General features: G+C 52.6%; 1 protein-coding gene across 1 annotated transcript in view; it reads right to left on the bottom strand.

Annotated features, from left to right (window-relative positions):
* Hs6st1 (heparan sulfate 6-O-sulfotransferase 1) overlaps positions 1-27,581 on the bottom strand; it is a 42,454-nt gene that overhangs the window by 14,021 nt on the left and 852 nt on the right. The window lies entirely within an intron of this gene.

Here is a 27,581-nt window from a genome sequence, read left to right as displayed (position 1 = left end):
TGGCTGCTTCACCAAGAGGCCTTCCTGCCAAAGAGCTGCACCCACAGAGAAACTGAGCTATTGTGTGGGTATCTGGGTGGCAGCATGAGGGTCCCTCTTCTCTGTAGGATAAGGCAGGTAACTTACCAGAAGTAGTGGCCTACCCTGGGAGAAGTTCAAGCTATTTCAAAGTACCTAGAGCCATGCAGATCCCATGAGGCCCAGACAAGATCCAGCGAGCTCAGGGTGGCCAACTGGACAAGCCAAGGCACAGGTGAGGCCCCTTCTCCATGATATATTTCCTAGTTACCTGTTCCATTGCCAACCCTGCGTGATGACACCCACGGCAACTATAGGGCAACCTAGGGAACTAGGCGTGGCTAGGATACGAGGTCCGTGATGGTTTTAAGGAGGCTGGAGGTTGGGTCAGTATGATTAGTAGGGACTCTGGCTAAGCCCCACCCAGGAGGGGCTATAGGAGGAGGCCCTATCAATGCCTTCAAGCAGCACAGCCCACTGAACCAGGCCTGTAAGCTATCAGCTCTCTAGAGAAGAGGGGACAAGTGGCTGGATTTGGGGTTCTCACTGTACCCTGCCAGTCTGGCTGCAGGATTTTTCTGCAGACATCCTAAGCAGTGATCCACTTGGAGCCTTCTGCATACAGGGAGGGCCTTGTCTTGGCATCCATCTGAGTCATCTAGGCAGGGCTCCAGTGAGTGGGCCTCTCTAGTGAGAGGAGAGGCTGCCTGGGGGCCGCATGCCAGGGAAGAGGGGAGAAGGGGTTGCCTGTTGTAACTCATTCATATTTCACGCCCACCTGCCTGGTACTTTCTGGCTTTTAATGCTGGGCAGGCAAGATGTCACTTCTGCCTGAACCCATGAATGTACTCCCACTCTGGAGTCAAGAGAAGGGGACAGAACACTGCTCCTCTGCTGGGTGTGTGCAGGGAGGAGGTGGTATGGACCTACTCACTCAGACTAAGACCTGCTCCAGATCTGGGAACCAGGGGAGGAAGGGCAACTCAACTCTTCTGGCCTCCTCGCTCCTGTGGGCGCAGGTGGTCAGAACTCCAGACCTCTTCAGACCTCTTCACATCCCCACCGTCTGTAACAGGCTTCTACCCTCTTCCCCCACCATGAGTACCAGGCCAGAGAGGAGAAATAGAGGCCTGGAAGGAGGGTAGTGCTGGGCTCTGCCAATGTGTGCAGTATGTATGCTTGGATGGGCTGAGGCACCCACCCTCCCATAGCCAGTCTCTACCTGCTTCTGCCACTAACCAGGCAGCACCCACCTCTGGTTATCTGTGCCAGGCATGTATGCTACACACAGTCATAAGCACAAAAAACCACCATGCAGTATGCCCCACCTTGATGGAAACCATCCCTGCCAGGACTGGAAGTGCACAGGGCCTACAAGCCAGAGTCAATGACACGCTGTACCTAGAGACTACAAGGCAGCCGTGAGGGCATAGCTTATGCTGGGGACTTTGTCTAGTGTTCTGGGTAGACTTTGCTCATAGTTTTCCAATCTTTTTTATAACCAAAGAAACACAGCAATGTGTAACATCTAACAGAAAGGTGTCCTCTGATTCACAAGTGCACCATAGATACTATGTTCAAAGCTGGGAGGCTACTTTGTGTCTTTACTTTTGGAGAGGGGTCCACCCTCCAGGCTCACCTTGCTGAACTCAAAGATGGTGGCTGGCTCTTTCCCACAATGCTAAGCAACACCCTACCAGTAGTTTTCTTAGAGTCCCCACAAATAGTCTTCTCAAAAGGAGGCCACCGCCTCCACCCCATACCTCCACCCACCCCAGAGATCAGAACCTTGACAGCCGGTCCAGAGAGAACCACTGTGTGACCAAACTAGCTGCAATGTCCCAGTGTTGGTCAGCCTGTGGCCTTGTTGACCCAGCTTCGTTCACAAGGGCAGGGAGCTGACACCTTTGCTGGATACAATGGGAAAGCTGTCACCTGTAATGACCTGGGTCCCAGACTACAGGTTGTTCTAGCATCAGGAACCCTCCCTCACCCGCCTGGCTACTTCAGCTTCTCCACAGGTGCTTGTTGGCTCTGCTCCTGGTCACTATTAGAGCCCCCTGGGGATCGGTAAACCGAGGCTCCCAGAGGCATGTGACGTCACAGGTCACATGTGCTCTACCACTGAGTCTACTCAAGGCACCCGGCCGGAACCAGGTGTGCCATAGCCAACACTGGGATTCAGGTCTCCCACTTGCCAAGGGCTCTGACATCGAGTAGCTGTGTGGCTGGAACGGGGTCCCCATGGAACACTCCTGACTTGTTTCTTCCTTGTGAAACGTAGACACTGCATCTCCTGAGGTTCACAACATGGCACCTAGCAGGAGGAGTGACCTGGGCAAGCTCAGCCCAGCATGAGAGGAAAGAGAAGCAGCTGAAACGCACTTGCCTGTTCTCACCCATCACCCATTGAGGCAGAGGTGCCAGGACATGCAAGAGAAAGAGAGAAACCATTTGTCAAATATGTTGTAGAAAGTGTCTAGATGTAAGATCACAGACTGCCCTATAATCTCAAAAGTGAAGTCAGAACTGCGCAGGTGGCTCAGTCAGTAAAGGGCTTGTCTTGCATGAGATTGTGAGTCCCATCCCCAGAACTCACATAAAAAGGCCAGGTATGGGGCTCAGTGGGCAAGAATACTTGCTCTGTAAGCCCTACAACCAGAGTCTGACTCTCTAGCACCATGTAACAGTACTGAGCGGCGGGGACAGGCAGGTCCTGAGGGTTTGCTGGCTAGCCAACTTAGGACTAAACTGTGAACATCTGTTCCTGGAGGGACCCTGTCAATAAAGTGAAGCTACTAATGCCCTGCTCTGGCCTCCACATATGCATACTTGTGTGTGCACATGCACACATTCTGCATGATGACAAGAACACAAACACACATGCACGCACACACCCACACATGCACAGCACGGTGGCACACATTCATAATCTCAGCCCTGGGGATATAAAGACAAGTGGATCCCTAGGGAGTTCTGGCCAGCTAGACTAGCCTATTTGATGAGTTCAAGACTATCAAAATCAAGGTGGACAGTGCCCGAGGAATAACACGGGAGGTTGTCTGCTGGTCTCCACACACAAAGGTGCAATCGCATATATACATGCATATCCCCATCCCGACACACAAAGTAACTGAGGATAACCCTACAAATGCTGGGTGTGGTGATGCTTAGCAGAAGAATCACTAGTTTGAGGCCAACCTAGACTAATATAGAGGGAAGAATCTACTTCAGAACAAAATTTTCTAAATGTCTAACAACATACACCTCTTAAAGAAGAGCTGCAACTTACTCTTACCTAAAGCAACTACACACGAGCGCACACACGTAAGTGTACATGTATCTACAAGTCCATGTGTGTATTTAGAAATTGAGTTTTCATATATGAGCACAAATAAAATACTGACAGTTAAGTGAAAGACCATCTCAGCTCATTATTTCAACTGCTTGAAGATCTAATTTTGTGCGTGCATGTGTGTGTGTGTACAGGTACCCTCCTCAATCACTCTCTACCTTATCCTTTTGAGACAGAGTCTTTTACTGAGTCTGGAGCTTACCAATGTGGCTAGAGTAACTGGGAGTATGCCCCAGGGATCCTTCTGCCTCTGTGTTCCCTACGCTGCTCTATGGATGCTGAGGGCGGGAACTCACTCATGTTGGGTGGTAAGAACTTTACCCATTAAGCCATCTTCTCAGCTCTGATTTGGTATTTTCAAAATAAACGGTGGGTGAGTGGGTGGGTGGGTAAATTCTTACAAAAATGCCAATTTATTTCTACCAAAACTTAAAGCAATAGATTATCCAATAGCGGGGTGGTGGTGGTGCATGTCTTTAATCCAAGGAGGCAGAGGCAGGCGGATCTCTGAGAGTTTTGAGGTCAGCCTGGTGTACAGAGTGAGTTCCAGGATAAGTTCTAAAGCTATAGAGAAGCCCGATCTTGAAAAACAATAAACAAACAAATGCTCTCTCTTAGACAAGAAAGGAACAAGTTCCAGGACAGGCTCTAAAGTTACAGAGAAACCGTCTCAAAAAACAAGCAAGCAAGCAAACAAATAGAGCTTTCTCCCTCTCTCTCTTAGACAGGAAAGGTGGAGCCAATGGATCTGCAACATTAAAGCTCAGACAAACCAAAGAGGATGGCACAGTCAATTTCATCAAACACTGATGCCAAGCATCCCGAACAAAACTCTGGCCCACTCATCAGCTCCAAGAGAACATGCTGACATTGTACTGTGTGACTGGGTCAGGTCTGACAGGCAAAAGCAACTCAAGGGTTGACTTTGGCGCATGGTCTGTAGGCGTAGTCCATCAAGGTGGGGCGGGCACGGCAGTGGGAGGCGGCGGGAGTGGGAGGCAGCAGGTCAAGTCACATCCGCAGTCAGGGAGCAGCGATGAATGCTGCCACCCAGCTCCCTTTCTCCTTTCCCTCATTCTAGGACATGGGCCTATGGGACGGGGCCACCCACACTGAGGATGGCTCTTTCGCACCTCAGCGATCCTAACCTAGAAACTCCCTCACGGACACACACAGCCATTTATTTCCATAGCGATTCTAGATCAACAGCCTGACAATCAAGATTAAGTATCTCACCAGGTGTGCCCGATGATCTGCAATGAGAAAACTCCCCTGTGGTGGGATCTCCATAGGCACTCAGGAGTGTTTGCTGAAATGGAATACCTCTTCAGTTTAAGCCCCCAGTAAAGCAGGAATTCCTCAGACACAGGACTCAGGGGCACCACTGTCCAGGTGCAGACACTGCCGGTCAGCAGGAAGTCCTCGCACAGGGTGGAGAACTTCACGCCCCACAGTCCTTGCCTGGGGTCCTAGCGGTAAAGGTCGCGTCTGTGTTCAGAGGCTGTGTGTCCTGGAGGTTGGAGGTGGAAGGGGGTGGGGGAGGCAGTGGCCTTCTTAGCCGTCTCCTCCTTGTACCGGCCTGGCCTCCAGGGTACCAGTGAGCTCAGTAGTGCGTCAGCCAGGGCACAGTTCAGCACCTTCAGGGAGATTCTGGCTGCAGCACGAGGCCTTGGGGCCTCCAGGGGCCAGTACCCTGCCTGGAGGAGGGTGGGCCTCTCCAAGAAGCCATGCTGTATGCGCTCTGCCTATAGAGTGTTTATTCATGTATGTGTATATGTGTGCGGGCGCATGTATGTATGTGTGCGTGCGTGCATGTGTGTGTTAGAGGGCAGGTGTGGAGGTCAGTTCTCTCCTTCCACCATGTGGGGCCCAGGGATCAGCTTCAGGTCTGCCGGCCAGCACCTTCACCCAATGAACCGTCTCACTAGCCCATGGCAGGTGTCTGAGGACACGCAATGGGCAAGACTGGGCCTCTCCAGTCCTTGGGTGCCTTCCTTACGTTTCTGTGGAAGGCTTCGGATAAACATGGGGGGGGGGGGGGCTGACCAGCAGCTTGGCTGCATGCCCACAGGTTCTTCTGAGAACAGACTTAATTGTCCTCCACGGCGTCCTCAGTCCTCCTGCCCTGCCCAACCCTGGCCTTAGGCCACACCTAAGCTCCTTTATCCCAGGGTAGTTGTAGGAGACAGTGCAGCCTGTAAGGCTCAAGTATCTTAGGTATCTGGAGAAGTCCGGCTTGCACTAACGAGGCTGGGGCAGTCCACAGATGGAAAAAAGTTAATGGGGAGCAGCTAGGATTGGGAAGTGGGAGGGGGGCTGAGCAAACACAATAAGGATTTAGCCCAAGGAGTGCCCCAAGCCCTCCTACTGCACTAAGACAGGCCAAGAGGATCTAGGGGATCATCCTGGCTGGTCTGGACAGGCACAAGCTTGGATGGCTTTGGCCTGCTCTGGCTGGGAGCGGCTAGGTTCCTGCAGTGGCAGGAGTGCTCTAGACATTTCTGTCAGGGGCGGCACAACTGCACGCACCCAGCAGGGTAGAGACACCCAAGGTTTGAAGCTCACTTAGGAAAAAGGGCCTTCCCTTCCAGCAGCTGCGGGACTACACTTTCTGGGAGTAGCCGTCACGGTGCACTTTAACCAGGCATCTGGGTAGGCTGCTGGACCCTCAATGCCTTGGGGAATCTAAAGTTTAGTGGGGAGTTTGTGGCACAGGGCTGTGTCAATATGCAATGGCAGCAAAGACGGCTTAGCCATCCTGGTGGGTATAGGGAAGGACAAGCAACAGGGGCTAGACTCCAGACACGTGATGCACAGGGCCTCTAACATGGGGGGCTCTGAGGGGGGCAACTGGGGTGGTGTCAACTGACAGGTTCCCAGTGGAAATGAAGGCTTGACCCAGAAGCCAAAAGATTGCTGAAACAGGAGAGGGAGGGCAACCTGCAGGGAGCTGTGGCCTAGCTGTCACCCGTGCTGGTCACACTGCTCCTCCTGTGATAGGGACACGCCCATCAGCATCTACAGGGTGCTACCGTGCTTCCTAAAGAGGAGGTGACAGCAGAGTAAGAGCTGAGTCCCCAGGCCATTCAGAGATGTGTGAGGCCACGGAGCGGGGCACCATGAGGCTTGTATGGCAGAGTGTGAGGCATCCAAGTGTCTACCCCATGCAAGATGACCAGAGCCATGCCATGCTCTGGTCACATGATCCCACTGCGTCTGTCACTGGCCTTGTCTCCTTATGCTTCATAAGGTTCCTGTGGTCCTCAGATCTGTCTCATGTGCATAGGGTGCCCACGGAACATGCAGACCCTTCCGCACCCCAGACTGGGTGCAGGTTGCACTGAGGTCACATAACCCTTTGTGGAAACACCACCTCAACTTGGCCTTACCAGCACTTCTGAGGGGCTCTGGAAGGACGGTCCCAGCTCTGTCACTGGGACACCATTGAACCTCATGTCATTTTTTCTTTTTAATTAAGTCTATGCTACTATGATGATGTGCACTTGTGTATGGATGTGTGTGCAAGCCATGGCATGTGTACAGAGGGCAAAGGAAAACTGTGTGAAGTCAGTGCTCTCTTTTCCGCCTGTATGGTGAGCGTGCATGTGTGGAAGTTCTCTCTCTCTAAGAGAGCCCTGCAGATCACCCAGGGGACCCCTGGATCTGTAGTTGCAGCCCCTTGGCTATGCACAGTCTCCATGGTTTCCCTCGAGGGCCCACCCCAGCATTGCACACACCATATCACAGCGACATACCTCATCAAACTATTTTGAAGCCAGCAGAAGCCACACATGCCAGTGACCCACCCTACACCTGTCTCCGTAAGGGAGTGCTGCTCTGGCCATGGCCTACTTGAGGGCCCCCATGCACACCAGGCAGAGCTGCTGTTTTTCTCTCTTGCTTTGTTTCTCCACTAGTCTGGCCCCATGGGGCCTGGGCAGAATGAGGCCTCAGCTAAGCCTCTGAGGTGAGGCTTGGCAGGAAGCCCACTGGCTAACAATCCCAAAGCCACTCCCTAAAACTGAGAGCAAAAACTGGCAGAGACCGCAATGTATTCAGCAAGCACTGGGTGGGGGTAGGGAAGCCCTGGGTGGTCAGAGAAAGGTCTGGAGACTAGAACCTGCCTGCAGAAGGGTCTCCAGGTGGAGAGAGAGAGACAGAGAGACCACGCGGGTGGGGCAATCCACGCCTCCTAAGGTCACAGTCTCTGGGTGCGTGCATCCTGGGCCTGTGAAACAGGGAGGGCCTGGGTACAGAGGGAGTTCAGGAGTAGAAGGCAGGGCTGCAGCTAGGTGTCAAATTCCCTTCCCTGAGATACTCTTTCTGTACTGTGACCATCCCTGGCCTGAGGCTCTAAAGGAAGCAAGAACTGACTAGCCAACACAAAGACACAGGCAGGCAGGCAGACAGACATGCACGTACGCGCAAACATACGTGCAAGCGCTCACACACACACACACACACACACGCTCGCGTGTGCACACACAGTTTTTTCAGAAAGATGAGGAAGCCAACAATGATCCCTGCAAAGGCTTGGGTATAGTACTGTGGCTACCACCCCTCCAGGGGTGCTAGGATCCTCCTGGCTGATGGAGGTTCCCAAAAGCGGAGTGTCTGCTGTGAGTGTGCAAAGGGGGCTCTGCACTGGCTCCTGACCGCCCTGGAACTTGGCTGTGAGCAGTGCTGTTGGCTGGGTTAGAGACCCTGTGCGGTGTCCAGGCCAGCAGCCCAGGACTCAGAAGCCTCTACAGCCCTGCCCACCCTGTGAGGCTGAGAACAGAGGTGGCCTGCCTGTGTGCAATTCTAACCTTTGGAGAGCAATAGCTAGGCGAAGGCATGAAGGTGGGTTCTGGCCGCCAGTATTGTCTGTGTTCCTGAGTACCGGCTTCTGCGACTCTTAGCGACCAGTGAGGGGGCACTGCGGGCGGGGAAGCTGCCGGAAAAGGGCTCAGGGACATCAGAAATAAACACAACACCCACTTGCCAGGTCTAGTCAACATAATCCTAGAAACAGAGATCCTAGAAATAGACAAGAAGAAGAAATAAAAGACATCCAAACAGGAAAAGACAATAAAATTATGTTTGTAGAGCAACCAGTTTATATGTATATGACCCCAAACGACAGGGGAGGGAAGAGAACACTACAACTAATTAACTCGGCAGTGCTGTAGGATATAAATCCACAATCGGTTGAATATACTAGCAATAAACAATCTGAAAAGGAAATTAGCAAAACAACTATATTTTCAGTGGCATTAAGGGTAAGCTCAAAGCAAGGAGGTAAGATTTGTAATCTGAAAACTATAGGCTTCGAATGGAAGAGATGAAAACTGACATGGACAGATGCAAAGACACTCATGTCGAGGGGTGAGAAGACCTAACCAGGAACTACAGAACTACAGCCTGTAGATGCGAGAGCCACAGTTCATACCATGCCTTAGAGATCCACGAAACAAAAATGCCTCCGGCCTGTGAGCCTCGTGCCCAAGAACAGATAGTTCCCGAGATGCTGGACCTGTGAGCCTCGTGCCCAAGGACAGATAGTTCCCAAGATGCTGGAGGTTACTGGAGATAACAAGCCACACGTTCTCATTCTCCTAAACAAGTTTGACCCACATGCACCGGATGTGCTGGATCATATGTGGGCAAGAGGAGGCTCACAGGCAGGAAACACATCAGGATGTGTGCTGGCCAGGTGGACCCGCTGGGAAATACTTAAGCTGCTGCAAAACTCGATAGGGGCCATTTCTCAGAATCAAGGTAAGGCCCTGGCCAGAGCCCATTCACCTGGCCAATTTTTATTTAAAGCTTGCTATAAATTTGGCTTTAAAGCGTGGTAATGGTCTTATTTTCGACCGGTGGGATTAACACAGATCGTTATGCCTGTCATAACCACAGATAGAGCTCATCTTAAGAGTCTTATGGAAGGATCTCAAATCACCAAAGTGTGTCATAAAGAGCAAAGTTAAAGGTCACACATTTCAAAACTTACTAGAAAACAGAAGCAATCAAAACAGTGTGGTAGCGGGCAGTGGTGGTGGGCACTGGAGGCAGAGGTAAGAGGTGAGCGGATCTCTGTGAGTTCAAGGCCAGCCTGGTCTACAACAAAGTGAGTTCCAGCACAGCCAGAGCCGTTTCACAGAGAAACCTTGTCTCAAAAAACCAAACAAAAACCACCACCACTAAAAACCAAACAAATCTAGTTTGGTACCAGCACAAAGAAGGACAGAGCCAGAACAGAACAAGGAGTCCTTGAAGTAAGTAAGCACTTACAGAGTTGCATATTCACCCCCTACCCCCTCCCAGTTTAACAAAGATCAGTCTACAGGGGAAGGGGTGGAGAACTAGAAAGCCATAGTCTACAGAATGAGCCTGGAACCTCATCACCCCACCTGGTGGCACTGCGATCGGATCCAGAGCTAGACAAGTGTTCAGTCTGTACCTTGAGCCCTTGGGCCCCTGTCTTCCTTCAGGTAACAGAACACGCTGAGTGATCAGTCAACTAAACGTTAGAGTTAAAAAGCAAATGAACATTGGGAGAAGCTTTGAGGGTGGACTGGATGATGATTTCTTGGAAAGACAAAGGAGACACACTGGGCTTCATTGCAATTTAAAACTCTTGTGTGTCAAAGTCATCAACCGAGTGAAAAGACAACTCACAGAATAGGAGAAAATATTTGCAGATGTTGTATTTGGTAATATCCAGATATCCATAATATATAAGGAACGCTTTCAACTTAATAAAACACCAAACGGTCCATTGATAGGTAAGGAAGTTGAAGAGCCAGTTTCCCAAAGATATGCAAGTGGCGAAGATGCTCACCATGACTGAGCACAAGAGGACTGCAAATCTAAACCAGAACCAGGAAGCTGGGGAGACGGCTGGATGGCAAAGCATATGACCTAACCACAACGAGGAAGCTCGGGAGACGGCCCAATGGCAAAGCATATGACATACAAACAAGAGGACTGAGAATTAGGGCATGGTGGCGCATGCCTGTAACCCCAGCACTGGGAGTGGCAGGGTGGAGCGACAGGAGGATTTCTGGGGCTTGCTGGTGAGACAGTCCATTCAAATAGGCGAGCCCCAGATGCAGTGAGAAACTCTGTCTCTGAAAATAAGGTGGAGGCTGGGCCTGGCAGACGCCACTTTAATCCTACTACTCAGGAGTGGAGACAGGAAGCTCTGTGAGTTGGCGGTAGCCTGGTCTCTATAGCAGGTTCTAAGCTAGCCACGTACCGTGAGAGCCTCAAAAAAGCAAAAACAACGACAAAACTGAACACATAATCAGAAAGGTGACAGGGATGGGAGGAGACCCCCGATGCAGACTCAGGGCCTTCACACCTGCACACACCCATGGAAGCACAGACCGTGCTCAACGCCATTAGTGAATTAGGTACCACTTCATATGCGCCAGCATGGCTATTAGAAAACAACCAGGCCTGGTGGTACATAGCAGTCCCAGCCGCTTTGGCAGCCAAGGCAGAGGACTGCTTGAGCCCAGAGTCTGAGGCTATAGCATGCTATGCTTGCCTACAGTGAGTAACAATAGTGGGATTAGGCTACGAATAGCTATTGTACTCCAGCCTGGGAGAGGGGAGACATTATCCCAAAACAAAGCAACCCAGAAAATAAGAGCTGGCAAGTGAGAGGAGAATCCTGTACATTCCTGTTAGGAACATGACGAAGCCCTGCACACAAATAGATAGACCACACGATCCAGCATTCGCCTTTTGGATCTATACCAAAGAACTGATGAGACATTTGCACACCCATGTGGATGATGGCGTCATCCCCAAGAGAGGAAAGCAACCACATGACCACTGACAGATGAACAAGCCAGCAGCATGAAGTATATTCACACAGAGGAATATTATTCAGCCTTGAAAAGGGAATTTTGGGTCAGTCAGGGAGATGGCTCGGTGGATTAAGTGCTTGCCTCACAGGTATGAAGATGAATTCAGATCCTCAGCAACCACATAAAAAGCTGGGCAGGCGGCAGTGAGTCTGTAATCGTGGTACCTGGGAGATGGGATCCCTGGACAAGTGGCTCTGGGTTCAGTGAGAAGCCGTGCCTCGGAAAATGAAGCTGAGAGTAACTGAATGAGACACTTAGGTTTTATGCAGTGAGAAATCCCATTGTCAGTCTCTGGCTTACACATGAGTATGCATTCATACCTGCACATTCAAACATCTGAGAACATGTACAAACACATACATATGCAAAAAGATTTTAAAAAACTGGGTGGCAGTGGTACCTGCCTTTAATCCCAGCACTCAGGAGGCAGAGGCAGGTGGATCTCTGTGAGCTCAAGGCCAGCTTCATCTATAAGAGCTATTCCAGGACAGACAGCTAGGATTGTTACACAGAGAAACCCTGTCTCGGAAAAATTAAAAAGGAAAGAGAGAGAGAGAGAGAGAGAGAGAGAGAGAGAGAGAGAGAGAGAGAGAGAGAGAGAGAGAGAGAGAGAAAAGAAAAAGATTACAAAGTACCAATGTCAGATAGTCCCACTTATATAAGGCACTAGACTAGACTGGTTCCTTCAGAGTCAAATTGTGGTTGCTAGAGGCCAGAGAGAAGGCCCAGAGAGTTGGGGTTGGAAGAAGATGGGACCTCAGTTCAGGAAGAAGATGCTCTAGAGGTGCGCAGTGAGAAAAGGTGGCACGCAGAGGCACAGAAATGCCAAAGTGGTTGACGCAATTTTATGCTGTGTAAACATAACCAGGTATTGCCAGAGAGAGGTGGTTACAGCCAGCTCTGGGCAAGATTTGTCTCCTGGAGCCCTCTGGGCAGCACAGGAAAGGAAGTACCCTTCTCCAGGAACTGCATTCCAGGGAACCTTAGTGACAGAAACACATGGGACCTGCCTCTTCCTCATGTCCATGCCCCAGGTCTCTGTGCTGAGAGCTGCCTTCCAACCATCCCAATAGGAGGAGGCGGAGGTGGGACACACGCCTGTCCTCTAAGCTGCCAGACAGAGGCTCAGTGCATTCTTCAGTCTCTTCCAGGTGCCGGTCCTTGTCCTTTCCAAAGGAGGGTCACAGCAAGCACTGGCTGTGAGGAGGACAGGCGTGGAAGCACAGCACACCCGTGTCACCTAAGACATAAGGTTTGCCATCCTCCTAGATGGGCGCCTCTCTCCTAGGAGGGCACAAGGGAAGAAAGGGAACCACCTTAGTCCCAGCTTTCAGATGCGCAGACTACTAGCAACAGACTCTGCATGGCCACGGGACCCGGCCCTGGGCTGAGGCTTCAGTCCACCTCGGCAGCGAGAGGTCACCCTTGAGACATATCCTCCCACATCCTAGTGCCAGGATGCAGAAAGGGCCCGGCCACCAAGTGGAAAATAGCTCAGCTCTTAGCGGGCACTAGTGGGAAGGAATTCCAAGCAGGAGAAAATGTGTGAGTGCCAGGCGCTTGTAAGGAAAATGGGAGTCTTGATCTGGAATGTCTGAGCCACTACGGGCTTCCAAGCATAAGCTGACGTGGGTGCATGTGTGAGGAGACACACACACACACACACACACAGGCATGAGGGTGGCCATGTATGTCAAGAGCAGGCTTCCTGCCCTCTTAGCCTGTTTTAGTCCAGGAGCCTCGCAGACTTGCACTGGGGTACATATGGACAGGTGAGACCTGTGGCTCAGCTGCCACAGTCCAGACTCCAACAGGATCCCAGGGGATCACAGCTGTGTCCTCAAGGCTTGGCGAGTCTATTTCTACACTGGCTCACAGGAGCAGCTGAGTGAGGCAGCCAGGGCACCCTTCTGGCACCTCAGAGGTCCAAACGGCATGGGTCTTGGCTGGGTCTGAAAGGATAAGGGCACGTACCCATGCCCCAAGTCTAATCACCCTGACAGTAGGATCCCGAGGAGGGGCCCCCACACACATACACACACCCCAGTTAGTGCCTTAAAGTCAGGCCACACTGCAGAAAGACATGGGAACCACTGTGCATAATAGGGGTGGGTACAGACCCTGGGCTCTGGGGGGTCTATGTTACTGCTCTTCCCTTAAGGGCCTCTCAAGCATGGCAAAGGAGAACACTTGCTCCTGGGACCTGCCACTCACTAGCTACCTGCTGGGTTGCAGGACCCAAGGTCACAAATGTTGACCAGGAGCTGAGGGTGCGGCTGGGCCCAGGCAGGGTTAGGTCTGCTTCCCTGAAGGCTAGGAAAATATGCAAACATGCCTACTTCCTCACTGAGCCTTCAGTTAAGAGCTCCTGAGGAATGCATGCTCCCTAGGGGTCCAAGTCCCTCTCTGGTTCAAAAAGGGCCCTGCAGAGGCCTCTGGTGACCAAGCAGAAGCTCTATACAATATGCATTATTTCCACCCCAGCCTCTTCACCCAAACAATTCATCCTGCCTCCTCTGTCCACGGACCACCTCATAGGGAGTCATTGCTCTCTGTGTATTTCTTTAGCCTCGGAGGACAAACAGAACCAACCTCCCGACATGTGACAGCACTCAATTCCATCAGCAGAGCACAGGGAAGCCACAGACAGCCTGGGGAAGTCTGGAGAACATCTGTGTTGTGCTGACACCTGGCCTTATTATCATCCTCGCTACAGCTCGGGGTGTGCAACCCCATTCTGTGAGCGGCAGCATCCATGACAAACAAAAGCAGCCAAAAATCGAGGGCGATATGTTTAAGTAGCGGCAAGCAGACTGGAAGGGGAGGTGCGGTTTGCAGGGGACACCAGGGTCCCAGCCTCTCTCTCCTAACATACTATACTGCTCAAGGAAGGGTAGGCCTTGTTGGGCTCGGCCCTATGAGATGTTCTGCTTCCTATGGCTGCCCACCTCTCGAGCATCCACAGCAGAGGTAATTTGGTCAGCCCTGCTGGGTGCATATTTGCTACTTGTTAACCTTCAGATCAACTTCCGATTGTTCTGCAATGCCCAGCTTGTCCTTTGGGGACATCAAGTAGGTACCTGGAAATAATGGCCATTTTGATTGGGCACTTGCCATTGTTTCTGGTCTGGGGCACGTGTCAAAGGGTCCTAAGTGATGGTTAACTTTAGGTGTCACCTGTTTGCACTAAGGACTCCCAGAGGACTGGAAAAGAATGCCTGGCATTGGAATTAGGGAACTAAGTAACACTCGCTCCCCAAGTGTGGGCAGGCACCACAAGAACAACCAAGGGGTCTGCACACAAGGAAATGGCACAGCAGGGGTGGGTACGTGTTCTATGGCACCCAGGAGATACCCTCCTCCTGCTCTCAGGTTATCAGTGTCTGCCAGGGTCAGAGGCCCTGAGGTATGGTTTCCCTGGGTCTTCAGCTTGCAGAGTACACGTCCTGAAATAATGCAGCCTCCGCGATCTCATGCTAACTAAGTCCTGGAACGCCACTTGCATCAGCTTCCCTCCCTATAGCCTATGGGTTCTGTTTCTCTGGAGTGTTAGTGCAGCCACCCTTTGGGGAACTGCTGGCCATGCCCGGCTTCCCAAAGCTTACCCAACCTTCTAAGAGCTAATCTCCTCTTGTACATGACTGAAGAGAAGAGGGCCATGGGACCTTCAGAGCAGAGCCCACTGCTGTTCCAAGCCCAGGTGATTTGTCATATGTGGGCTAAGTAGGAAAAATAAGCACCTACCACAGATTGCAAAGGTGTAGTGTCCCTCAGGGGTGGCCCTGGAAACAGAGGCCTTTGGAAAGACCCCTGGGCTAGCACATCGTCTGGAGACCTCAACTGTCTGCAGCTGAGATATGAAGTGCCTCTGCCTCACGGGGCTGCGATGAGGAAGGCTGTACCGGCTGGGCCCTTGAAGCACAGCAGCACAGCAGCTGCACCCTGGTGCCCAGCTCAGTTAGAGCATCCCACACTGGAACAGCTCAGCATCTGTCTCCTCAAGGGATGGCCGCCTGCTTCCTTTCTTATGGTCAAGCACCACCATGCCCTCCCTGCAGGGCATGGCCCCACGGCTCTGTAGTAAGCCCTCCTATTGACCTGGCAAAGTTGCTGTGATGTATCACCAGGGGAGGGTCACTCACAGTTCACTCCTCCCACCTGTCGGCTGCACACTATGAAAGAGAACGAAAGCCAAGACCACACACAGTAGTCCCATCCTGACCAGAAAAACACGTGGGGGAAGGGGCCAGGGGACACAGTGACTGACATAGCAGGGCTGAGGTTAAGGGAGGATACAGAGAATGAGGGTGGCTGACAGTGCCTGGAGTCAGCGCAGGTTCAAATCCCCCATCCCAGTTTCTTGTTTGGGAGCGTGTGCCAGGTGGAGATGGTACGGTACTCACTGTGGGTAGTGTCGAGTGCAGGGAGGATGCTGCAGTGTGGAAGGAGACCCACAGCCCCAGCTGCATGTAGAGGGTCACACCCTCTACCCCTCAAGTCTTCTGGACATCTGTGAGCAATGTGAGGAACCCACAGGTAAAAGGGGGCCTGGCCTTGATGCAGATTGAGCCAGAAGAAAGACACCTGTGATGGCTATCTTGATTGTCAACAAGATCACATCTGGAATCAACTAAGGGACACACCTCTGAGTACTGGCTTCTGAGCTCAAACTGCCAGCACCCATTTGAAAGGTTGAAAAACACCACACACACACACACACACACACACACACACACTCCTAACCACAGCACTGTAGAAGGTGGAGACGGATCACCAGGGCTTGCTGGCTGCCAGGCTCAACGAGAGCCCCTGCCTTAGAGGAGTGAGTGGAGACCGATGGATGTCTTCCTCTGGCCTCAGCAGTGTGCACAGAGACGGACAACTTGACACACACTTGCACTTACCCACCGCACACGCAATTCTTTTTAAAGCCAGGTTTGGTGGCTTGTAATTACACACTAGTAATCCCAGCACTGGGGAGGCGAGGCGGAGACAAGCAGATCCCTCAGGCTCTCTGGCTGGCCTAGCCTACTTATGGAGCTATAGGTGAGTGAGAGACTTATCAATTAGAAGGCAGCTAAGGAAGACAGATCCCAAGGAACAGCAGCCGAGGTTGACCTAACGCGCACACCCACACTGCAGACTAAGCCAGGAGACCTTTCTTCCGTGATGGCTATCTCGATTGTCACTGTGATTGCGTCTGGAATCAACTGAGACACATCTCTGGGTGGGTCTGTGAAGGTATTTCCAGGAACTGGGGAAGAAGACCATCCCATCACCTTCCAGTGATGGCTCAGACGCAGCGAGGTCGGAGGGGAAAGCATGACTGCTGGCTGGCTGGTCTGCCCCCTTGGTCAAGGGCACATGTACTCCTGCTGGGGTTGCCATTCTTCACTGCATCAGCACCCAGCACAGACTGAAGACCTGGGAGCTCTAGAATCTTCTAGGCCTTCAGAGGCATCTGCACACCCAGACCAAGTGTGCTACTGGGTTCTTAGCCTCTCCAGCATGCAGTGTCTGATGTCGACTGCCCAGACATTCTAATGAATCCTCTTTAGTACACACACACACACACACACACACACACACACACATACATCAGTTCTGCTCCTCTAAAAACCCTACTGAACACAACGATCCCAGGCTGCTGGGATGCGCTCCGGATCCTACAAGGCTGAGGGCCTGCGGTGCAATCCATGGAGGACTGTCAGGCCTGAGTCTACCCGGTCCCTTTCCAAGCCAGCTCCCTGAGAGCTGAGGATGTGAGGAGATGTGCTTCAGATGGCCCACTGCTCCCACTTCTACCTTCTACCCATGGGACTAAAACCGGCTGGTCCCCTACAGAAGCTGCATTTCCTGCTGGGCACAGTGCCAGCCCAGCTTCCAGGAAAGGCACAAGCCTGTCCTTACAGGACTCACCTTCCCGACGGCTGTAAACAGCCTGATGGGGGAGGCAGTGAAGCTTCTCGGAGTTCAGGAGGTGAGCTGGAAAGCAGCCTCGCCTGACCTTCCATGAGTAAATCCACACCTGGCACCTGGCACAGGGACAGAGGTGGCAGAGGAAGCCCCAAGCTCTTCCAGGCAGAGAAGGGTATGGCCACCAAAGTCTTCCTGTAGCCCATTCTCTCCCCACCCCTGCTTGGGCAGGGCCTGTCTTTCCCTCACAAACCTCTAGGCTCAGTCTCCCAAGGCGACTCAGCAGGTAAACACTCGTCCACCAGGCCTGACCGCTGGAGCTCGATTCCTGGAACCCTCAAGGTGGACGGAGGGACCCCCTTCTTCAAGTTGTCCCCCTTAACATTCGGCACATAATCAGATGAAAAATTAAATGGGAGGTTAGAAATAGCTCAGCAGCTCAGAGCCTTTGCTGCTCTTGCAGAGGACCTGGGGTTTGGTTCCTAGCACCCACACTGGCCAGTTCACAGCCACCTCTGTAACTCCAGATCCAGGGGATTCAAGGCCTCCCTCTGGCCTCCAAAGTGGCTCACACATACCCGGCATACACTCCCACAAAAACAGACGTCATCTACATAAACAAAAACAACATAAAAACAAATCTTTAACAATTATACTTAAAAAAGCCTCTAGGTACTAGGGAGCCCCCATCTGCTTATCCTATCCCCCTGCTTTTGATCTCTGGGGAGCCCCCATGCCACAGTTAATGAACCCACACAACCATTCATTCAATCAGGCTATGTGGGAACCTCTACCCAGGTCCTTCACATTATGGCCGGCCTCTGACAGGCCTACCGTGACCAGCTACATTTACCCCCCACTGCAGACAGGCAGCACGGGAGGCCCAAGACCCTGGCGTGAGCCAGACTCCTAGATCCCCTGGTGGGGAGGCCCCCTCCTGCCTGTCACTAGAGAGGCAGGAGAGGGATATAGGGGTCTTTGGAACCATAGGCATTTGGCTCTGCCACAGGTGACCTTATGTGGCAATTTATTCATGCTCTCTGTTCTCAGATTCCTGTCTGCACAACGGGGTCCCTAATGGTGAGGACTGAATGAAGAAAGCCTGGCGCTGAGTGAGGGTTGTAGTGGGTTACCATCTGCCCTGGCAAAGCCCGCCTTGGCTCCCCCACAGTTCATTCTTTGGTGCCTTCCCCTAGTCCTCCATTTCCAGTAGAGCTGTGACAAAGCGTCCCCTAAGGTCTCGGACTCACGAAGGCTCATATTATCCCCTACACCCCCAATTTCCCTGCTTCAAAGGACGCTCACCTCATTTCTCACCATGGTGACATAAACACCAAAACTCAGTCGTCTCCAGTCTTTATTTCCCAAGGACACCAAAGCTCCAGAGAGGTAAATATTTACACGGGAATTTTAGTGCCGACTTGGAGGGAGCTGCTCTCCTTTGCTGCCCGTGGGTTAGAAGCAACTGTCTACATTTGTCCCCTGGGCTGTGCAAGCCCCGGAGTGTTCTAATTCTCAGTTAGAAAGAGACTCAGGGGGGCCGTGCTGGTGGGGTGAGGAGGCATCAGGGGCTGGGGATGAGTGTATAGGGGCATCCGTGATAAGCTCCTCCCCTGGGAGGGCAGAGCTAGGAGCTCGTCCACAGAACAGCATCATGCAGAGGACAGCCCTGGGTGTGGCTGCAGCAGATGGTGCTGACTATGGATGGGGAGGGGCGTGGGGCCAGGTACCAGATGCAGACAAGTGGTGTCCAAGGTCCTGGTCAGGCTGTGAGTATCAGGGATGGGTCTTTGGGGCTCACTTTCCCGCACACAGAGATGGAGCCTGGGTGTTTTCCAAGCAGCAGCCTCCAGGCTCTGGTGTTAGCAAGAAGGCTCTTTCTTCCAACTGTCTGAGACCCTGCTAATGCGGCCTGCAGCACTTGCCTTCCTGGGCTCAGCTTGTGTACCCTGGCCCTAGTGGGCACCTCTGAAGGTAGGCTGGAGTGTCCACATTGGCGGGAAGACAGTAATAAGACAGTCATCTGTCCACTCCCTTGGCTATCAAAGCCTATGGTGGAAACTGCCTCTAGCAGCAAGGTCCCAGAGGGGTCAGAGGTCAGCAGGCACATCCCCTCCACGTGTACACACGGTCCCAGTGACAGGACAGAGGGTGCTCGAGCCATCTTGGTTCTAGCCACTGCAGTGCCCAAGTAAGCCAGAGCCTAGAGCCACATTAAAGGTGGATGGGCATGCTGCAGGTGACATCTGCTGGGCACATCACCCATGGAACTCGGCCCTAAGACACACAGAGGCCCCTACCAGCCACCAGGGAGAGAATAAACAACCCCATAGAGGAAAACCAAGGCCAAATACACAAACAGGTAACAGTAGAGAAAACCTCAGCAAACAACACACAGGAGAGATTACCCAGTTACCCAGCGGAGGCAGGCAGATGGGCACCCAGGTCACTGGGGTTTATTTCATAGCAGCTAAACAACATGCCTAAGTCTGCAGGGCCTGCTGTGCTGAGATGGACCACCCTGTCTTACTAGACAAGGTGTTCAGGACCACGGACATGTGCAGTTTTAATAACCCGGACCATGGCAGGCAACATGAAATGAAGCTCCCTCCAGGCTGCTTGCAGAACAAAGCCAAGAAAACAGGAGCTGTGTCTAGACAGCCATGGGGCTGAACTGGGAGGTGGGAGGATTATACATGCATGTCATGGACCAGCAAGGATATACCTCAGAGACAGGCTGAGTACAGACTGCAGGCTGGGGGAGGCCAAGCACTTGGATACAGGGCCTAGCAAGTTTGCAACATTGAAACAGCTCCGTGTTTGGTTTAGGGGAGATGTAGCCTAGCTGCTGATTAGTAAAGGGAAGATAGGAGCAGGGCAGTGGTGGCCCGGGAAGCAGAGGCAGGCCTCTATGGGCTCGAGGACAGCTTGGTCTACAAAAAGAGTTCCAGGACAGGCTCCAAAACTACATAGAGAAACCCTGTCTCGAAAAACAAAACAAAACAACAACAAAAAAGGAAAATAGGAGAATCATGAAATAGCAGACAGCAGGGTGGGGCAGATATGGAGAGACTCCACCATGGGACTACAATGGGGCAGAAGCGAACATACCCCCAGACTCTCCACTGCACCCTCGCACACTCGTGTGTGTGTGTGTGTGTGTGTGTGTATGTGTGTGTGATTGGAGCCTGGGCTTGACCCAATGCCACATCTCAATGAGCAGGCCCCATGGCATGCTCACTCTTCCTGCCCTTGCCCTTTAGTTCCTGTGGGTCCATAAAGTGTCTCAGAGGAACAGACGGGTGTCAGTCCGTGGATACCACTACCAGGCTCAACATGCCTTATGTCCACATTTGGGCTGGGGATGGAGCTCAGTTGACGGAATACCTGCCTAGCACCCACAGGGGCCTGAGTTCAGTCGGCAACGCTGAATTAATTATACATGGTGGAGTATGGCTCCAATCTCAACATCCAGAGAGCAGAGGTAGGACGTCAGTTCAAGATCACCCTCTGCTACATACGGGAGTTCAAGGACAACTTTGACCCTGCCGAGGCTTTAGCTGCTGGCCTCAGGTCACACCAGGTCACAGAGTAAGGTCGAGAGCTGGCTCTGGAGGTTCTTTTTTTCTGTCCCCAGAAGTGGCAAAACTCACTGTAACCTCTCAAAGGAACGGACAGGCCTGTGGGGGAATTGTAGGTACAGGTCGGTCCTAGTCTCTACCCCTGCGGCAGGCACAGGCAAGGTGACCATTTACAGAAGGGAAACTGGGCACAAATGTTGCAAAGGCGAAGCTGGGATTGTACTTGGTTGGACCAGCTTCAAGGCTGGGCCCTCACTTACTCTGGGCCACTTCAGTATGGCCCTGGAGCTGCCTGCCACACCCAGCTCCTGCTCCCCTCTATCTCCCTAGCCGGCTTCCTTGCTGTTGGGCAGGCACAGTATCTCTTGTCCTTACCTAGCCCACTGCACTGAGTGGAGCTTACCACCCTGTTGCGCCCTAGACTCTCACCATTCCACAAGAGTGAAGACAGAAAATGAGGCTCTGAGTGGTCCAGACAGGGAGCAGCCCAAACTAAACTCCATACTGTTCTGACTCCAGATGCAGGCCCAGCAGGGTCCCCAGGGTAAGCACAGTTTCTGAGGAGTGCCCTGGCATTTGCAGGAGTAGCCTGGCCCATGGAGGCAGAGGCTTGAGCCCGCCACGAGATGGAAGGAACCTGCTCCTGCCCATGACCAGAGGGGTAGATGACTTTGGCCACTGACCCCTGTTCTTTACAGTTCTGTAAACCATTAATCCCCCGTCTAAGCAGTCCAATGATTATCTCCAGCTACTGATCCGTTCTGAGGTCCCTGCTGCTGAACCTTTTAGCAATCTCCATGTAAACAAACAGAGGCAGCTGCATGGCTCATGGCCTTCCCAAGCCAGATGCCGGGCTGTGGGGAGTGGATTCTCTCTGCAGCCCCATGCATATGTACAAGGTCCTGCTCAGCAGTGCCCACCAGGGTACCACAGACAGCCTGCTCACCAGATGGGGAGCTGGGCCCTCCCTGCTGGCACACGGCGGAATTCAAGTGGTCATGAATAGCTATGGCCCCCACAAGACTTGGGCACAGTCTGGAGCTGGATACACCATGAGGTCATCTGTCCTTCTCTAGACCCCAGTGGTGGCCGGTTACCTCCATCATAAAGATGGGGATGAGTCTACTGAGTCCCAGGGTCACACTGGCTCTGGCCACAAGGCAGAAGAGACTGGCTCAGAGGCTCCCTCTAGCCCTGAGGATCCATTCTGGAACCCTCCTTGGCACATGCTCCCAGGACATGAGCAGGCAGGCACGCAGGCAGGCCACTGTGTGCTCCCTCCCCTGGTGCCCAAGTCCTGTTCGTAGAGAGGATCGAAACATTCCTAGAACTTGACGGCTGTTTCCTGCGACAGGCTGCCAAGGCCAAAGTCTCAGGGAATCCATGAATGAATAACTGGGGTAGCTGGGAATACGGGGGAAGCCTCCAAACGGTCCCTGGACGGCATCTCACTCAGGCAGAACACCAGCCAGCCACAGAGGGTCGAGAAGCCTCCGCTACATGACAAGTTTTCAGGGCTGAATAGGAGTATAGGAAAAGGGTGTGGATCAGCCAAGCTCCCAGTGCCCACACAATGGGCCTGCCTCAGGAGAGCCTGCAATAGAGGGAAGAGAGCTCATCCAAACTGGGTTTGCCAGGCCCTGGCGTCCCACTAAGGCTGAAGTAGGGTGTACCGTCTCCAGTGGAAACTATCTGGAAGCAGGAGAGACTTTTCCCTGGGTCTTTTAGCCCTCTTCTGTGTGTGGAAATGTACACGTGCTATTTCTGCAAAGTGACAAACCCTGGGGACTGGGGACAATGCCACAGCAGGAAGGGGTACTTCATTCAGGGACAAACAAGACCAGAAGCCAACAGGCAGCAAATATCAGGCCGGAATTCTAAGGCAGATGAGATAATAACACCTGAGCTATCTCTCTCCACTTGGGCTATCTCCAAGTACCTCTCTTGTTCCCATTCATCCCTGTGACCGGCTCTGGGCAACATGCCTGCACCAGAGAAAACCGCCCTCTGGAATCAGTTATACCTCTCTCCGACCTGAAAAACCCTACACATGGGAGAGGGTTTTCCACCCACTCAGACGCTGCCCACATCTCTTCCCACGGGCACTACACACACCTCTGCCTGTCCCTGAGTCTCGAGCTTATTCCTCTCCCCGTCCCCGTCAGTCTAACCCTCTCTCTCTTCAAAACAAAAGCAAAATAATGAGGTCTTACTTGGAAGAAAAAGACAGAGTTCCCCAGAAGCCAAAAAGAAAAAAAAAAGTCTTACAAGATGACAGACACTTAGTAACATGCATTTCCTCACCTTGCTGATGGGTCCTGAAACAGGGGCGAGGTACCTGCTCCCAGTGTATATATTTATTCAGTGGGTCGGGAGAGCCCGGGTGAGACTGTTCAATGCTTCAGCCTGGAGCCTGGCCTGATGAACCGACCTGCCCTTCACTCTGTACCTGTTCTCCTAAGCATGGCATCTGTGCTTTATTGACTCTTTTCAAACCTACTAGGTGAGTGGAAAGCCCTAGCGACAGCCCCTTCCTACTCTCTGTGGCTTCATGTCTGCTCTGGAAACATCTCTCAAGTCCTCTGCACTGGGGACAAGAGAGGCTGGGTGGAAAGGCACCTGGCTTCTGGCTTCCTTACCCTGTGTAGAATGCCAAGCAGATAGAGACGAGCTGGCCATGTCCCCATAGTGCTGTCTCTGACCCTGCCCATCCTTCCCAGGAGAGGTGGCAAAGTGGGCAGCCTAGGACTGAGAAACTCCTGAAGAACATCCAGCCATACAGCGTAGGCTACTCGAAGCTGCCCTGTGCCACTGCGGATGGGCAGTCAGCAGACCTTGCCAGTGTTCCCTTTCAGAGCCAAGAGAACATGGCTTGATTCCTGCCCTGCAGCTACGGGTGAAGGCTGTCGGATGGCTTCTAGTAGGCCTGATGACTCAGGTTTCATGTAATATTGTACATTTCTACCTAGGGATGGACAGCCTGTACGGCCTGAATCTACGGCTGCCTTTCTTACCTGGGGACAATAATTCCCACTGGGGCAGGAGAAAGTAAAGGGCCAGTTGAGGTACAGGGCTCAGGATGGACAGATATCCAAATACTGCCCCATGCCTTCCAGGCTTAGCCACTCCGATGAGTTTAAACGGGCCAATCTTCACACACCTACTTTATGGGGGTGTTGAAGTCTTATCTCATTCTCTCTTCCATTGTAATGAAATCCCAAAGGCTCGGTGCTTTCCAAAGCAGAGATGACTAATTCAGTTCTTAGAGGTTCAAGGACATGATGCCAGCAGCAGCTCAGATTTTGTGAGGGCCTTGTGGAGCACACATGACATCATGGTGGGACAGTGTGCAAGAGAGATCACATGGCAGGACTGGAAGCCACAGGGCAACCACGGTCCAGATTCAGTCTTTCAGGACCTAGGTGAGATGGATTCCCCCTCCTCCCCCGGAAGGTGTCCTCAGATAACCGAATCACCTAGACTCTCCTTAGGCTTAGAGCCTCAAAATCATTACACTGAGGACTGAACTCCCAGCAAGCCACAGGGCCCACTGAGATCACTGCTGTAGACACCCTAAGCAGGTAGGGAAGCAACGGGGGTGGGGGGTGGGGGGGATTACAGGACAAAACCATAGCCCATTCCCTACAAGGTGGCAGGGCTTTACATTTAAAAACATACATACTGCTTGCTTAAACAAAAAACGCAAACAAACACACACTTTGTGGAACCAGTAAGATGGATGATTTAATAGATGAAAGACGTCGGCCATAAAACCTGATCCCCTGGACCCACATGGTGGGAAGGAGAGAACTGACTTCTCCAAGTTGGTTTCTAACCTCTGATACATGTCCACGGCAGGGACATACAAACACAGACAGATAGACAGATGGGGACACAAACACACACTAAAGCAAAATGTAGTAATAGCTTTTTTAAAAAGTGAGAGTGGCTTCCAAGTTGGAGCAGAGTTTTAAATGGAAAAGAAAAGAAAGAAAAACTTTGTTGTTACTGTTGTTTTTGAGACCTGGGTTTATGTAGTGTAAGCTGGAACTCACTCTGCAGCCAAGGATGACAGTGACCTTCCAGTCCCTCTGCTCCCATGCCCTGGGATGCTGGAGGTAGAGGGGTACATCCCCATGTCTCGTTTGATGCGGTACTGGGGCTAGAACCCAGGGCCTCCTGCATGCTAGGCTAGCACTCTGCCAACTGAGCCACATTCCTAGCCCCAGGAAAGTTTTTAAAACCACAATTGTGATCCTAGTGAGGTAGCAGCTGGGAACTCTGATGGCACAGGCTGGAATGCAGAAAGCATGGATAAACTAATACCCTAAGGGCAAACTAACACGGAGGGCCTCCAGAGCTGCAGTGCTCAGATTTCCTAGCCAGACGAACTGGCAAAGGAAACCAAAGCTATGTGAAATATTTGCACACGGCGGTGTCCACTAGGCGCTCATTCTTTACCCAAGTGAAGTAAAGGAAACCTTCAACTCTACACACGTGGCGCTAAGGGCCTGGCTACAGCTGCCACACTCTGAGCTTCTCACAACACTGGAGCTTTCAACACAAAAACCATGGAGGGCTTGGCTTTTCAACCCTGCCCCCTTTTCCTGCCCAGTCACAGAAATCATCACCACAACAGAAGGGGGCCATGTGAGAGGAAGGCTCAAGGCCTCTTACTATAATGCCAGACTCCTCTTCTTCCCACTACTTGACCCTGGGGGACTCCAGCCCCATTAGGTACCACCCCAGAACGGCATCCAAACCTCCCACCCTCACCCCAGCCACTAAGGAAGTCATAAACTGAGTCCAGAACCACCAACGGTGGCCTTCACTGGCTCCCAGAGGTACGCTGTGCTCATCAGAAAGGGATCTCTGGCCCAAGTAGACACGTCCTCGCACTAGAGCTGGCCCAGGTGCCAGTGGTCCTTGGTAATGATCAGCCCCTGGCAGTTCCATCTGTTCAAGGTCAGCCAGCAACCCCTGTCTCTCCGGCTGATGCTGGCAGATATGAAGCATCTGTAGTAGGCCGAGGCCACAGAAACCTCCAACGCTTTGCTCACACACCTGTTCCCTACCAAGGCAGGAAGTACCAGAGACTCCGTAAGTCACAAACCTAGGAAGGAGCGGAAGAAGCGCCCAACCCCATTAGTCACCCAAACGTGCCTGGTTCAGTGCAGCCTCAGGCAGAAGTCCCATAGGGAGGTTGGGAGCCGCTGGGCAGAGTCATTTGTCCAAGCACTACCAAAACCCTGAGGGCTGAGAGGAAGACCCAGCCCACCCAGTTCACAAGACACCTGGGAGGGAACAGCCCTCAAAGGGTGACTGGTGAGTACCACTCACCGCATCCAAGGGTAGGCTCTGGCTTCTCTACTGCTCCAAGAGTGCCATGCACAGTTTGCCTGGACCACCTATAAATAGGATGCCCTCCCTGTCCCAGCCCCCACATCCCGCAGAAAGAGAGGGCCTCCCTGGGCCTGCTGGGGTCTGTCAGGGCCCAGCACTGGGCACCCACAGCCTTGGCTGGTTGACAAGTGGACAGCTGCTATGGCCAGCCCCAGCCCCATCATAAGAGCATGGCGGAACCATGGAATGGGTGCTGCACCTGGAACATACACGTGTGAGTTAGCAGAGCTAGTGCTGGACAGGAAGCAGTTTCAAGGGCCTGGAAAGGAGACTCTGGGTCTCGGTTAGGGTCCTGGAACAGCTCCTTTGAGACTGGGAACTGCCATGGGTGCGGTGCAGGGTGTATGGCAAAATAAGTAGATCCCAACTCTGATATCTTAGTGTCCTTGCAGTCTGAGAAATAGACTTGGTGCTCTAAGGCAGGCAGTACTGTGGACCCTAAACAGCTTCCAGGCTGGCTGGACACTGGAGGCTCCCGACCCCACCAGAAAGCCAGCACCTTCCAGCCCCAAGTGTACCAAAGAAAACACCGACATCAGTCAAGACATGCCCACGCCCACTTCCTAGCTCATCTGTAAATTCAGTCCCACAGTGACTATGGAAGAGAAACAAAGGCAGGCAAGAAGCCCTAATTCCTGGCCCTTCCAGGGGTGGGGTGGGGGAGATGATCCCGGAAGGTTCAGCGGGCACCAAACAGGAACAGGACTACAATCTCAACTTTACAAAGTGCTTCCTGAGGTGCTGCCCCAATCCCCACTGGCCCCCACCTGCACCCCTCAAACAAGGAGAAGATCGAAGGGCCCTTAGCTGCTGGAAGGTCCTTAGCTGCGCAAGTAGCCCTAACTGCCTCAGCTATCCCTAATCTGGATGATGGAGAGATTTCTAGGTAAGGCAGTCCCCAACCCGAGGCTTTTGTTCCACTTTTGTGGCTGGGGTGGCCAGGTAGTGCTGTCTTCTCCCCCCCCTCCAGCCCGGGTCACACAGGCCTTTGTTCTACCTGCACACACCGGCAGGCAGAGCCCACCCCTTTCCTGGCAGCTCCTCCCCAGGCTGGCAGGCACTGGAGGGCCTGAAGACACCACAGGTGCAAGGGAAGAGGGACCTCATTTCTCTTGCTCCACTTTTGGTACTAGACAGGCATGGGCTACACACACACCTATTTTTCTGCCTCTAGACCCAACGCTGGACCTTTAGTCCCGGAGGTTTATCTTTTAGGCTAGCCAGCAGTACGCCGCAGGTGGGGTGGACAGAGGGCAGCGGGCGGTGACCCAGGAGGAAGTCTGGGCACTGCGCAGTCAGGCCAATGGTGAGGAAAGGCACAGAGAAGAGGGTGAAACGAGGGATCAGAGGTCAGGAGTGGCAGCTGCGGGGACAGATGAGCCGGCAGATCAGAAGGGGCCCCAAGAGAGCAAGGAGGGCTGATCTGGCCCGGGGTTTAAGGTACTAACC

The sequence above is a fragment of the Chionomys nivalis genome, chromosome 19 (assembly GCF_950005125.1).
Source record: "Chionomys nivalis chromosome 19, mChiNiv1.1, whole genome shotgun sequence".
In the NCBI taxonomy this organism is placed as follows: domain Eukaryota; kingdom Metazoa; phylum Chordata; class Mammalia; order Rodentia; family Cricetidae; genus Chionomys; species Chionomys nivalis.
Note: the sequence above shows the minus strand (reverse complement) of the source record. Positions and strands in the feature narration are given on the sequence as shown.